Source organism: Antechinus flavipes, chromosome 4 (assembly GCF_016432865.1).
Source record: "Antechinus flavipes isolate AdamAnt ecotype Samford, QLD, Australia chromosome 4, AdamAnt_v2, whole genome shotgun sequence".
NCBI lineage: Eukaryota > Metazoa > Chordata > Mammalia > Dasyuromorphia > Dasyuridae > Antechinus > Antechinus flavipes.
Genome location: NC_067401.1, coordinates 346,546,497 through 346,562,191, shown reverse-complemented (window position 1 = coordinate 346,562,191; position 15,695 = coordinate 346,546,497).

Sequence of the window (15,695 nt, the reverse complement as noted above, 5' to 3'; positions counted from 1 at the left end):
TTAAAAAGGAGTTCACTTCAAAGACAGGAACATACTGACCGACCACGGGACTGAGCAATGCTCTAAGACCCCTGTATTGTAGGGAAGATGCTGACCTGCATTGATAGAGGGCATTTTCTCACCTGAGAATTCCCCAAACCAGTGAAATCACAGTTCTATTGCTTTTTCTCTAGAGTGAAGACAAAGAAGCAGAGAGGAAAATGGAAGGACTATCGTGTTCCAATTACTGAGAGTGGGTGGCTGATCCAATAACACTTTTGTTGCCCCTAGAACATGTAGCATTAATAATTCCATCTTTTGCAAAGTTGGGATGAAGTATCAGATATGCCTACTTCAAGGGGTTGTTGTGAATGCATGAAATAAAATCATTTATTAAGCATTTATAATGTGCAAAAAATTGTGTTGAACACTAGGTATAAACACACACCCTGAACCAAAAATAAACAAAAAAAGCCCTCCAGAGACAATCCCTGCCCTCAAAACCTAACATTCTATTTGGTGAGATAAATAGCAAACAAAAATTCCTACCAAAACAGTCCCTGCCCTTAAAGACCTAACATTCTATTTGGAGTGATCATAAATAGCAAGACCTCCGTCTGGGGATGGAAGTAGAAACAGCTGGAAGTCAGCCATATCTAGAGAGAGCATTCTAACTACTTCAGGTAACAGACCCCTGAATAACTGGAAGAATCCCACCTAAGAGATTCCCTGTAAAACTTAGAGCAGTGTTTCTCAAAGTATGGTCTAGAGAATCCTGGGGATCTCTGAAACCCTTTTAGAGGATCAACAAATTCAAAAATAATTTTTATTTCCAATATGATAAATGTCTATAAATATAATCCAGATAAACAAAAACACTTTGGAGAGATCCTCAATAATTTTTAGGATAAAGATACTGAAAACAAAAGTTTGAGAACCACTGACTTAGAGGGACATATAATAATATGAATCTAAATATTTCCTCCAAATGATAATAGTTCAAAATCCATCCAATCCTGTGTGTCCTGAATGAGTCTTGTCTGTGTCCTTTCATAAATCCTTCAAGGAGCCCACCCAAATTTGTGTATGTGTGTGGAAAGGGAGTGGAGGGGAGTCATCTTCTAGTTTTCTTGAAATTGCATGAATCTCAGTAGAGAACATGGGCTACTGCTCTGGTTATCTTTTGCTCTTGCTAAATGACTAGCCCATCCTTTTTTCCAGCCGTTTCTCTTATGGCATCCTTTATGTTTCTTTTTTTGTGCAAATCTTCAATTATTCATAAATGTGTTGCAGCCTGTTCATGCCTGTCATGAACTACCATTCTGCCTGCTATTACTCATGCCTGATACTCTGCTGAGCTCTGGACAAGAGAGGAGTGTTCCATTCTTCGTCCCAAATAATTAGTACGATACAAATGTAAGCCATTATTATTAGCACTTTATTAGTATTATAGTAATCACACAGTGTCAGTTTACTAGATAAGGGAAAAGACAGTAGTATTTTGTGAAAAGAACAGACAAGAAAGAAAATGTCACTTAACAGAGGCTTGCTACCCCATCAACTTTTCCATAGCCTTCATGATGGCTTGGCTCATCTTGCAAAGCTACTTAAAGTCGAGCTATATAGTCGGGAAATAGGAAGTTTAAATTGTACATGTGTATTTGCTATTCTCTGAGTATGGCAAAGTGTGCCACATAATTCATAAAATGTACTATCATTATGCATCCAAGAACAGGAGGTGTCAAAAGATATAGTAATACTAAGCAGTGCATGCCAGTCAAGCCTGGAGGGGAACACACAGAGCATAAGCTATCAGACACGTAGTAGAGAACTAGAACAGTTTAGGGAACTAATGAAAAAAATAATGGAATTTGCCTATTTAATTCTTTCCCACTTTAGATTTTAAGCTTTTCTGGTTTAGGGAGCATGTCTTTGCTTTACTTTTTGTAGCATCTAGAAAGAGCTTAACAGTAATAATTAGTTGATTATAAAAATATAAGAAATGTCATTCAGACCAATAGTTCTGTCTCTGTACAATAAAAGAGATCTTTGTGGGGTGATGTGGTAATTTCTCTCTAGAATGTTATCCTTAGAGGTTAATGATGAAGCCAGATATCAATTAAGTCTAACTGAAACCTGGTAGGATACAATAGAATTTGCCAATTCAAATTAAATAGTACAAACAAGTCTGATTTACCTCAAAAAGTCAATCAGACTTAGTTATCACTCCCCATTGGCTTTGGTTCATACTTTGGAATCATGATTTTAGAATTCAAAGATACTTTAAAGAATATCTCTCCCTCATTCTTTTTTATTATTTATCTTCTATTGCCATTTATTCTAGATTTTTATTCTTTGATTCATAACACTTATACATGTTTAGTCCCTTTTTTAGTTTCTGTATTTCTCATGGAATTAAAGCTCTTAAGGTACCTGTTTTGGCTTCTCTCTTGTAAATTCTATTATCACCTTGAAGATCTTATTCCTTAGCCTCCTTTTTCTTTTGTCCCTTACTCTTTTGTGGTTCAACTATTCCAGTCCTGTCTGACTCTTCATGACTGAATTTGGGGTTTTTGTTTTTTGTTTTTTCTAGCAAATTTATTGGAGTGATTTGACATTTTCTTCCTCTAGTTCATTTTACAGATGAGGAAACAGAGGCAAACAGGTTTAAGTGACTTGCCCAGAATTACATAGCTACTAAGTGCTTAAAGTCTGGTTTGAACTTAGGAAGATGAATCCATTTAGCTGCTTCACTCAGAAATACTATTTCGTGCTGGATTTTACTCTGTGGTGGGAATTTTCCTATGTCCCTATTGTGCATTTCATTACTAATCTTTGCTTTCCCTATAGTCATTTTCCCCATTGGTCTTGAAATATCTTCCATAGATTCATCCTCTTTTCTGGGTTTCATTTGCCTCCAGGACCTCTGACTCCCCTTCTCCTGAGGCAACATGAGTCATCTCTTTAGGCACCAAATCTCTGCAGGGCACATTCCTTTTAAGATCCTCATCTTCTTTTATAGAATCTCTCTTAACCACTATGAGCACTCTTCAGTGGTCTCCCTTCTCACAACTGAAACAAGACTCTTTCTTTTCTTTCCCCTCAATTCCTCTCTTTGCCTCCTTAACCAGTCTCTTTTACACTTTCTTCTTCCTGAGAGACTTTATTGTTATTGTGTTGATTAGGGTACATCATACATTCCTTTCTGTCTTCTTTTTCCCTCTTCCTTTACACACCCTTCCATTCTACCCAATTTGATTTTACTGTAATCAGAGTTTTATAAGGTTTAATTCATGATTTTGCTGCCTTGTTTCTCTATCATCACTTCTATTTGACTTCTGCTTTCACCATGATCATCTTGGTTGCATTTAGGGGGAAAAAAAATCATCTAATGAGTTCTATATTATTATTTTGTTGTTTTTGTTTTTGGATGCTGTATTTGTTTATTATTTTATAAATTTATTTATTTATTCTTTTATTTTTATTTATTTTATTATTGTTTATTTATTATTTAAAAACAAGTAATTTTTCCAGTTCTCATTTTCTTCCTAAGAATGTTTTGAATACCTCTTTTTATGAATGTCCATCTTTTTTCATTAAGGGTTACTTTGGGTTACATCTTAAGTTTCTTTGCTCTTTGGAATAGATTATTTCATTCACTCCAGTAATTACTAGTGGATGAAGAATAATTTTGTGTTATTCAAATTTCCTTTATTTTATATTTGAAGGTCTTTCTCCAGGTCACTTGTAAAGTATCTTGTCAATGAAATTGTTAATTTGGCCACTATGAGTCTTGAATTTTGTGGTATATATATATATGTATATTTTTTTCTTAGACAATCTGTGTGTTCTTTTGGTTGGCACTTTGTTTTCTGCGTTCAGAAGTTCTGCATAGTTTCTTGTGTGATTTCTTTCTTCATTTCTTCTTTATTTAGTCTATACTATGTACCAGGTATTGTGCTAAATGTTGGCAGACAATGTATGCAACAGTTCACATCCATAGTCCATTACTCCTCCTGTTTCTTATTAAGTGTTGATTCATTTTCCTTTATTGCATATTCCTGCAATATTTATCCATAGAGCCCTGAACTCTTTTACCTTAGCTAGAGACTACTTTCCTTCCTATTATTGATATCTTCCCTATTGTTTTATCAGCTACTTATGTTCAAGATCTTTGAGTTTACTTCTTCCTCGGATCTTTGTAATTTCAGAGTTTCTTCCTTATATTTTCTTATTGCTCACTTTCTGGCTCCTTCCCCTTTGAGGGTAATTTCTTTGGGGGTTAGAACTCAAAGCTGTGCCAGCCTCTTCATCCTGGGCAATTCAGTTGAACAGCTTTGGTCTTTGCCCCCAGTAACTTCCAGGAGTAGAGACTGATCCTAAATGGATCCTGGGCTCTTTCCTTCAGGTTTATGGGATGCCACACAGACACACAAGAATATTGCTCCAGTTTCCTCTGTTCCACAATTTTCTTACTTTGCTTTGTTGTACAAACACAGTGTTGCCACATTCATCTCACAACTAACAACTCATTATTGTCACAGCCTGACAAATGTTTGAATCTCTGAGGCAACGTAGGGATAGGGTCAAGTTGAGAAGTCTTTGGGTTGCCTTGTACAGTCCTATAGCCATAGCATGATAGCTAGTGGGGATAAGGGGATGGGGCGGGGGGGAAGGATGCTTATTAAATGAATTGTGAGGAGTTAGGTCTTATATTTAATTCTTTGAGTTATTGCCTTGTTTGGGTTCTTGATATCTTAGACTATGGAGAAAGATGACATCACTTTGTATCTCATACATAATTTCTATTTTGAAGAAATTTGAGAGGGAATGCAGATCAGAGAAAATGCTTAGTCCTTTATTTAATTGGTTATGTTCCTTGGAAGATTGCCCCAAGATCATCTAATTTAATTTATTGAATGACTCCTGATTTCTTTTTTCAACATTCCTCAAAAGTGATCTTCCACTTTCTCTTAGAATACTTTCAATTGGTGGGGAACTCACTTCCTCTTGAGGCAGACTATTCTTTTTTTCCATAGCTCTAATTATCAGGATGTATTTTTTTTAAATGAGCTAAAATTTGTCCTTGTCCAATTTAATTTAATTCAAACCAATTCAACAGACATTTATAAGCATCTGTGTGCACAGTACTGTTTGGGGCACTTAGCGAGATACAAAATTTAGATAAGATAGTCTCTGTTCTAGCAGAGTCTCCTGTGAAATAGAATGATATGAGACACACAAAAATCTACAGATCTATAGCACACAATAATACATGATTAGTCTGTCATAAACTAGCAAAATTGTATGTCGGCAAAAAGAGAAATGGTGTGGGTCATGAAAGAATATTCTACTTGACTTGGGGAGTCAGTAAAAGATAAGGTGGAATAATAACCTTTTTAGACTATCAATAAACATTAACTTGACTATTTATATTCTATATGTGACTATGTTGTTCAATGATTAATGAGTAGACATATTCTTGGAGAATCTTGAGAATAACTATAAATTTAGATGTAAGAAATAAGGAAATTGCCACTAAATGGAAGAATGCCTCATAGTTTATCCTTATTGAAGCAAAGGAAGGAATTGGCAGAATGAGGTTTCCCACATGCCCCTAAGGAACATAAAATATTTTTTCATGGAATATTTGGTTATAATGATAAATATTTACAAAAAGGCTACTAAAGAGATAGTTATAGCTTGTATACCAACATTAGTCACGAAGAATGAAGTAGAGAAACTCAACAAAGAATTTAGAACTTCCAAATCAAGTCAATCTATACTTTAATATTTAGTGACCTTAATGCAAAGGTGGGAAAATATTATTAGGAAAGGAAATGTATGAGAAAAGATGGCTTAAAAAAAAGGAATGAAAGAGGCTAAAGATTGCACAGAAGCCTTACTATTTTATCTCTTGAATATTTTATTTTTTTAAAAAAGTAGGTTCAAAACATGGTGAGCACTAAATAGCACTATGAAGCATGAAATAGATATTTTAATAGACAGGAAAAGATTTTATTAATGTTGGAATTATACAGTTAGACCATCAACTCATCAGACCTAAAATCATAACTAATATATACAGAGAATAATAATGAAAAAAAAAAAAACATACAATCTGAACCAAATGACCAAAAATAAAAAATGGGAAATGGACAACAGAAATGATATTGATACCCACTATAACAAATTCATCCAGAAAATTTAAAATGTAAATTCCATAATAAAATAATTTTTATTTATAAATTATAATTGCCATAATAAAAAGATTATAAAAGACACAAAGTGCCTTGTTTAACAAATAAATGAATAACATGATAGAGATAGATGACGTTGATTGCTATTAAAATAAAAAATTCATCTGTAAAATCTTAAGTAGTATGTTGGATAATTATAAGCAGTATCATCTCATAAAGCAGAGAAATGTAGTAATGGTAGAAACCAATTTAAGGAATGCTTAACAAGATATTTAACTAAGCAAAGAGAAAGAAGGCAATGGCAGCAAAATATATTTTGAGACATAGGTCTCAATATCACCTGAAGATGACAGCTGTTATTAAAAAAACATACTTGGAACTGTGAAAAATAAATTCCTATTCCTTTTTATAAGCTTTCAAATTACTAATGATAGCAATTATGTTTTTTTACCTCATGCCTTCTTTTCTCCAGGTAAAATACTTCAAATTATGTATTCAAATGATTCTCAGATGGCATGTTTTTAACTTCTCTCTATAACTTGGTCACTCTCCTGTGAACATACTTCTGTCATATTAAATCAAGGGAAGTCAACATTCATATGTTTGATGTCTTCTTAACAGTCAGTCCTTGTAGATACAAAAGAAGTAGAAGACATGATCTTTGCTCCTGAGTAACTCACAGTTTAACTGATGAGTTAAGAATAGCTTGAGAACTAGAGAATCAAATAAAAATAGAAAACAATCTATAATCAAAAGGTAAAAAATATGTACCAGATTCAATCACATACTTGAAATACTGTTAATTTATTGGCGTAGGACCTCTCTCCAATGATGCAGCTAGCAAGACAGTTACACTTTATTACTGTTTAGGTGTAGCTTGGTGGCTCAATTTAGTGGCTAGAACTCTGTCATGGAGTTGGAAAAATGTGAGTTCAGACACTTAACTGTGTGACTTGGCCAAGTTACTAAACTATTGTTTGCCTCAGTTTTCTCAGCTGTAAAATAAGAATGGATAAAAACAGTATTTACCTTTCAGGATTGTTATGATGAGCTTATTTGAAAAACCTTGGTACACAGGTTTAACAAATCTTTATTCCCTTTCTCCTTACATTTTCCCATACTGTATGATCCTTGTCAGTATGCATAAATTTGGATGATCTACTTAATGTGCCTTCTAATTTTAAAATTATTTCTGGGATACCAGAATAATATACTTGATGTGCAATAATTAAACTTTGCTATTATTACTTTTCTAGCCTACCTTCTTGTCTTTGTCATATCCATAAGATTTTGATAATATCCTTTATAGTTCTTCTATAAGCATTGACAACATTTGGTAGACTACTTATTATTGCCATCTATCTTTTTATTTCTCTTTTGGGTTCCATGCATTAGTTATTTTTTATTATTGCAGTATTCCATTATTCACCACAATACAGTATGTCCAGGTGAATACTGGTGTTAAAAAGATGGAATATAGTTTGAAGATGACATTTAGACTCATTTCAGGTCTTAGACAATTTCTCAAATATGATTACCTTTTCCTTCCTACTTAATTCTGTTCAGTTAATTGTGGTACCTTTCCAAGATTTATCTTCTATTGACTCGTGGACATGTTCCCTCAACACTATGTACTCATTTGGACAATAAATTTAACTTGGACAATAAATTCTGTATAGACTAACTTATGTACATGTTGTCTTCCTTGATAGAACGCAAGCTCCTCGAGGTCAGGGACTTTCATTTTTGTTTTTATATCCCTAGAACAATGAATGTTTAATTATGATCAACTACTTGAATTATCTAGTTGGTTCTTCTCTGGTTTTACTATCAGGGTGAAGGACTTGGACCTGTAATCCCAGCTGGCAAATTTCCTTCACTGATGCAGGATAGCACCATGTCTCCAACTTCATTTTCTGAGAGTTCCCTAGAACCCAAGTATCATACTCTGAACCGATTAAAATGTAATTAAGAAACGTTTAACAAGATGAACAAAAATATAGTATATCACAAATAATGTTAACTTGTGCTTTCTAAGTCAATATGTTTCTTTTGGGAACCATTTTCGTTTGAGTTTGACTCCACTAACCTAGAGCACTGAGAGGCACATATTGATTTAGAAATCCATATATTAATATTACCTATGTCTTATTATATTTTATACATATTGTCATATAAAACCCATATATTAATATGCACTACAAACCAAGATGATCAAGTGTCCTATGAAATGTCAGTCAGCCAACAAAATGCATTTATTAAATGCCTACTGTGTCAGATTCTATGCTAAGCCAGGATGATACAAAGAAAGGCAAAAACAAAAACAAAAAACCCAGTTCCTGTCTTCAAGTATAATAGGAGAACAATTTGCAAACAACTATGTACAAATAAGATATACACTTAGCTATATCTAGGATAAACTAGGAGTAGTCACAGAGGAAGGCATTAAAATTAAGGAAGGGGGAAGGGAATCAACATTTATGTATCACCTACTACTTACCAGGGATAAATGGGATGTTCAGGAGTATTAGCATCCCTGGAATGAGGGTTTTGAGCTCTTTTTAGCTCATGAACCTTTAATGTCATCCAATTCTCACCTGTAGTTCCTAGAAGGTACAGCATGTACAGTCTCCCAGTGAACTGAGTACAATGAAGAACTTGGCCAGACACTGAAGTCTCCAAGGTCATCTGCTTCATCCTGGGCCATCGCCAGTTGTCCTGACTTTTGTCTTGTTACTAGATTGTGATGACTCTGGGGGAAAGAGTGAGGTTGATGATTTTGTGTAGCTCTGCCTCCCTTAAGTTCAATTTTCTGCAAGGCAAGCCATCACCTGTGATGTCACTGGTCCTCTTGAAAATGAAGGACAAAAACTGACAACTTGCCAGGAATTAAGCTAATGCTTTACAAATATTTCATTTTTAGATTAAGGAGGACTGGGAAATATTCCTGGAGGAAGATGGGATTTTAGCTGGGATATATAGGAAGCCAGAGGCAGAGATGAGAAAGGAAAGAATTCCACTATGGAAAAATACTCAAATTTGGAAGATGTCCTTTGTGAGAATGTGTTTAGTTTTCATCGTGTTGTATTTTGTGGTCAGCTTGCAGAATATCTTCCCTTCCTTATATTTTCAGTATAATATAAGGGGCTATTTCATTTTTTTTTCTTTGCATTCCCTAGCACAAAGTACAATAAGAGCTCAATATGTATCTATTGAATTTGTTGAATTGCTGGGAATATTGGAACTTTGGTATTGCTAACATAGCCATTTGGGAGCTCATGATTACTTTTGTGCCATGTCAAGGCATTAGAGTAGGACTTCTCTGGAGGACTCAGAATCAGAGAAGACACAATCACTGTATTGGGAAGAAGGCAATACAAGTATCATGTAATTTCTCCCTCTCATCTCCCAAAGACCTTTATTTCAACACTCTTTAGAAAATAAGGTGACACAATTGAAAGCTAGAAAAGATTTTATGGTTAATTTAGTCTAATCCCCTCATTTTTCTGATGAGGAAACTAAACTGGTGGTGAGAGTGAGAGTAATTTACTGAAGGTCACACAGATAGTAAATATTAGGGCTAGGATTCAGATCTGGGTCTCCTGATTGGGTCCTCTTCCATTCCTATGGATTCAAGTAAATTCAAGAGACATTTATTAATCACTTAATATATGTCAGTCATGGCACTGAGTTGATATGTGTTTTCAACCAGAAGGGACAAGAACTACATATTTTTTAAGTTATACTGATATCTTTTATTTTTTACATCACAATAATTCTAGTATACTTCAAAATCCAGGAAAACTTCCTTTGTCAGAAAGAACAAAGAAAAATGAAAAAAGGCCGTTCAACAAACCAATACATCTACTGTGACTCCTGCATATACATGCTCTTTTCTCATAGTTGACTACCTCTCCAATTACAGAAGAGAGATAATATACTAAGGTATGTAAATTAAATAAGAACATAATGGTAGTAAATATTATTTTAATGCTCTTACTTTTAGAATTCCACTTTTTTCCTTTGTTTCAAAAGTGAGAATGGCAAAATGTTTTATTTTCACTTGAATATATCTGAAACTTTGGTAATTGGAACTCTTACCTATTAACTGTCAGTTTCAGCATGTTTGTATCTCCCTTTCTAGTTAGAGAAGTGCAGTGATACCCTTCTTGATTCTTAAAGGAAAGCTGACCCTCCTTTTACAACCTTTTTGGATTGACCCTTAGACTAACTAGAAATTCTTTTATTTGCCATTGTGTTCATGCTATGTTAACAACGGAAACAATAGTTTGCTATGCCCTGAAAAATCAGCCTTATTGTTGTAACATGCTCCCCCTCGTCCTCTGTCCCAACCAAAAGCAGAACAGCCATCAATTGGGAACCCACTTGAATTTCAGCTATAAGAAGAATACATTTTATAAAGGTAAATCCTGAGTGACCTTTCCTCTGGGAGCCTTCAAGAAATGACAATAGAGACTTCACTTGGGTGAAAAGAGGACTGGTTATGGACCACTATTAAATAGTCAGGTCAAACCTGTATTGTTTCCATCACTGGAACTCTCTATATTACCCTAAGGCATACTGACCTTCTGATTTTAGCCCAAGTCTCTTCTAGATTGGGTAAAAAACATGGATTTAGCTGGCTGTGCAGCTGCTAAATCAATTTTTGGCTTGTATGCTTGGCAATTCAACTTCTTTCCCTACAATGAAAACAAGATAATCAGTAATATCCAAATGAGATTCCCTGTCTTGCATCTTCTTTACCATCTCCTATCTGTATGTCAATAATAATTTTTATTTAGATGGTCACAGTACAAGTTCATCAGTCCCTGGAAACAGAATGTATAAGCAATAATAATCTCTACAGCACTGCTATTGCTTCTGTTTAACAGACTTGGAAACTTGAGGTAGCAATGGAGAGAGAATTTTCCAGGGTTACAGTGGTCAGTTCAATCATAAAATAGAATTTTAGTTTGTTAATGGACTGCTTGTTCCTATCCATGTGACCTATTTAATCCCACATTTTTTTTTTTAAAGATTTTTTTCATTTTTTTTTTTTTTTTTGAAAATTGCTCCTGAAGGTGGTTGTAAAAAAATCAGTTGCACATATTTCCTTTCTTCTTTTCTCAGCGATGTCTTTGAAAACTGCTTTCTTCGTGGTACAGTGGATAGATCACCCCCCTTGAAGTCAGGAAGACCTGAGTTCAAATTTGGCATCAGACACTTAACACTAACTAGCTATGTGACCCTGGGCAAGTCACTTAGCCCCAATTGCCTCAGGGGAAAAAAAAAGAAAACTGCTTTTCTCCAGTCTTGTCTTTCCTTATATTCTTTTAGCTCATCCTCACTACTTCAGATTAGCTCAATAGGAAATGCTTCGGATATCTTTCCTGTTTTCTGGCATCAGCATTGGGCGAGTGGGTTTGAGCAAAATTGGAGTGGACCCAAGACATAGATTCAACTAACTAGACCAAGGGTTTTTTGTTTTGTTTTGTTTTGTTTTTTTCCTCTAATTAAACGTCCTCTCCTAAATGTATTGTGCATTAGACAGGCCCAGTAGATTTTTCTTCATGATAGATTTTCCACAAATGGCTTGGTTTTTGGTGCCTGGGAAACAAATTTGTCTTTTTTTTTCAAATTTGTCTTCAAAAGACCTTGATTTGAATTTTTGCTATTCTTACTGTAGCCTATGTGGTTTTGAGTCAATTATTTGACTGGATCTTAATTGCCTCATCTGTAAAATAAAAGGGTTGATCAAGATCTGGGATTCAATGAACTTGCTTTTTACTTTTATTTTAAAATAATTTTTAAATTTTTAAATAAATAAATTTTAAATTGTTTTTGGAGTTCACCAATTCTCTCTGCAGATGGGTATAATTTTTTCATCATGAGTCCATTGGAATTTTCTTGGATCATTTTGATCTGAATAGCCAAGTCTTTCATGGTTTATCATCATTACAGGATTATTGTTAGTGTATATACTGATCTCCTGGATGAACTTTTTTTTTTTTATTATTAAAGCTTTTTATTTACAAAACATATGCATGGGTAATTTTTCAACACTGACCCTTGCAAAACCTTCTGATGAACTTATTTTTAAAAAGATGAACTTATTTTTAAAAAAGAATATTTTTATACCTTTCAATATGATAGGTATTGCAACCTTATTTATTTTATGCATCTAAAGACCTTTTAAGAAGAAATCCATCAACTTCACCAGATTTCAAATGGGTCTAACAAAAGTGGATCCAGTCTTCGGAAGCCTGGGGAAACCCTTCTGACCCCCTTCTGAGGCTGTTTTTAAAATGCAAGGAGATGCTGGATTTCTGTTGGTAAAAATATTTACTTTTTTTTCCCTGTTCAACTTCATGGACTCTGGTGGTCCAGGTGAGTTCCCTTAGCTTGGATATCTGTAGCATCCTTTCCATCTCTAAGGCTATTAGGATGCTCTTGTCTGTCCTATCTTATTCTATAGTTTCCTCTGGAATGGAATATACCAACACCCCAAAATGCAACTTCTCGAGGCTCTCGTATAGAAAAAGAGGAAAGTGCAGTCTCTAAGGCCACTCTGAGTTCCCACCCAGTCTTTCCTCTTTTCCTTTTAGGGGCCGCGTAGGTTGGGAGAGCTTAGCTGGGCTCCGGGAAGCCAGCCTCTTCCCTCCGCCCCGGGGGCCTGGGCTTCCGTGTGCCAGGCGCATCCAGCCCGGGTTTTGCTCCCAGCCCTGCCGCTCCTCCAGCTGAATCCCTCTCCAGCCTCCGCGGCCTCGGCTGCTCCTGCAGCCCGGGGAGTGCGCGAGGCAGAATCACACGCAATCGCAGGATCTCTGGATCCTTACACCACCGACTCCTAAGCTGGAGCGAGCGGGCGGGGGACTGCTCACCTCCCCGCGCATCCCCTCTCCTGCTCCCTCGACGCTCTCTCCAGAAAGGCGGGCCCGTCGGAGAAAACAAGCCGACCTTGGGGCCGGAAGCCTGGGCAGAGACTCCTGCGGGGGCGGGGAGGCAGGGACTATTTTCTCTCCCCGGGTCCTCGCCTAGCAGCCCGTAATGAACAACATTCCTAGGTTGCAGCGCTCGCTCTCCCTGCTCGCTGCCTATTAGCTGTTCCGGCTCCCTCCCCCTGCTGCATGTTTTCCGCCCTAGTAAAGATCATGCAACAAAATAAGCATTGAATGCCCTTTGCAAAGTGAACTGGGGTTGGTCGAGGGAAGGGCCCTTTTTTTTTTTTTTTTTTTTCCAGGGTGCGTGTTTCTGAGCTGCTAAAAGTCTGTTCCAGCTTAAAAGTGGAAGGAAAGTGAAGGGGTGGGGGAAGGAAGGAGCTGCTTTCAGTTGCTCCACAAGCATCAATAGTTGTCACTAAAATCAAACTGACGTCAGCCCTGGGTAAAAAGATATGTCTCTTTTGTTCTCGTTTTCTCTCCCCCTCCCCCCTTCACATTTGCAATCAAAGGAAAAAACATTTTGGGGGAAAGACAAAAAAAAAAAAAAAAAGGGAAAAAATATTAATTGCAATGCAAAGATATCTTCCATTAGAGATCCTGTCTGGGCGGTGGGAATGTTTAATGAATGCATCAAGCCTTTTGATCTTCCTGAGTCAGTCGGGTTCAGTTGTGCCGGAAGGTTAGTTGCATATCCTGTGGCTGATCTGAAATTCGATCAGCAGAGGGGGCAAAGAAAAGAAAAGCATTTTAATGGGAATCAATAGAGGATCATAGGTCCTGGAAGGAAATACGTGTTGATTAAAAATGCCATGTGATTTTTAAAAAGTGTTGGTGGCTTTCTTAAAAACAAAAACAAACCAAAAAAAAAAAAAAAAAAAAGAAAGAAAGAAAAAGGAAAAAGCAATCTTTAAAGAGAGAAGAGGAGAGGGGGAGGCAGGGGAGGGACAAGGGAAAAAAACATCCAACCCAACCCAGCCCTAGCAATCTATTTTCTGTGCGTGTTGGTGCCAGAGAAGCAGTCAGCAGACCAACAGTTTGTGTAATGCTGCAAGCTACAGCGGGTAAATTTAAAGCTGTATGCTCTAAACAACATAATAAATACTTATTGAAAATGCATTTCTGTTTCTAACCAGGGTTCATTCATGCATTATACAACACACCTAGGGCTGCAGTTATCATGACTTAAGGGGAAAAAACAAGGGGTTCTCTGACACTCTTAAAACTAAACTAAGCTTTTCCCAGCCTTTAACAATAGATACTGAGAGAAAAAAAATTTTTTTTGGCTTTTCAAAAGTGAGAGTAACAACTTTTAAAGGTAGTATTCCTACTGAATTGAATATCCTATGTTTTTAAAAGTTGTTAAAAATGTTTTTTTCTATTTTTAATGTGAAGTTGAGATAGAAGATAGGAAAGGAGAGTGAACTGTGGCACACATCATATTGATTGGGTTAGAGAGTGGAAAATGATTGCTCTGTAGGAAGAAATAGGGATCAACAACGTAATAAAATGGTTCAGGACTATTTAGCTATCTGCATACTGCAGTGGGAAATGGGAAGGGGGGAGGAAACCTTTTTAAAGGGCTCTATAACAAACACATGCACTAACTTATCAAGGCTGTTCTTCATTAACTTTCTGCTTTCTGGCCCCTGCTTTTCTCATCTTTTCCTCATCCCCCTCTTTTTTTTTAATCACCCACCGATGGAATGGAGCAAGAACATTTTATATGCATATAATTCTAACATTTCATAGTTAAGAGTATCAGGAACTGGCAGTAACAAGAGCCACTATGCAGCCACATCTGTTTGTCTACTGCCTTATTATTTCACATCACATAGCTAGTAAGGGACTTTTTGCTCCCCTGGCAAGACCCACTTCACCAAAGGGGGGAAAATCAATTAAGGTTTACAGTAAGTAAAAAGAAACACTAAAGAAAAATGTGAAACATTCCATTTATCCATTGAAAAACAAACACAGAAGGAAAGCAAACTGTTTATTAAATACAACAAATAAAGAAATTTGTTCTGTATTATGAGCACTGCACTAGATAACAAAATAGATAGAGCAGTAGACTTGGAATCCAGAAGACTCATCTTCAAGAATTCAAATCCAGCCTCAAACACTAGCTGTGTGACCTCGAAAAGCCACTTCACTATGTTTTGCCTCAGTTTTTTCATCTGTAAAATGAGCTGGAGAAAGAAATTGCAAATCACTGCCAATTTCTGGCAGGAAAACTCCAAATGGGGTGATGAAGACGTAACTGAACAGCAGAACATGATCAGTTAAGAGAAAAAGATGGAGGTGGAGGAAGTAAAGAAAAGAGAGAAAACAGGAGGGTAGAAGTGAATAGGGAAAGAATCAATCAAGAAGCATTTATTAAAGTGCCTACTCTGAAATGGGTACTATTATGGGATTATGACAGAAATTATTCGAGAAGGAGATTGTCACAAACTTTCCAGTAGTTAATAGAATAATGATGTAATTGTTACCAGAATAAAGGCAGAAGGTAAAAGATGAACAGGGCATAATATGTGATGGATGTAGCAGAGCCGTTGGCAAGGTACCTTAACTGGAAAGA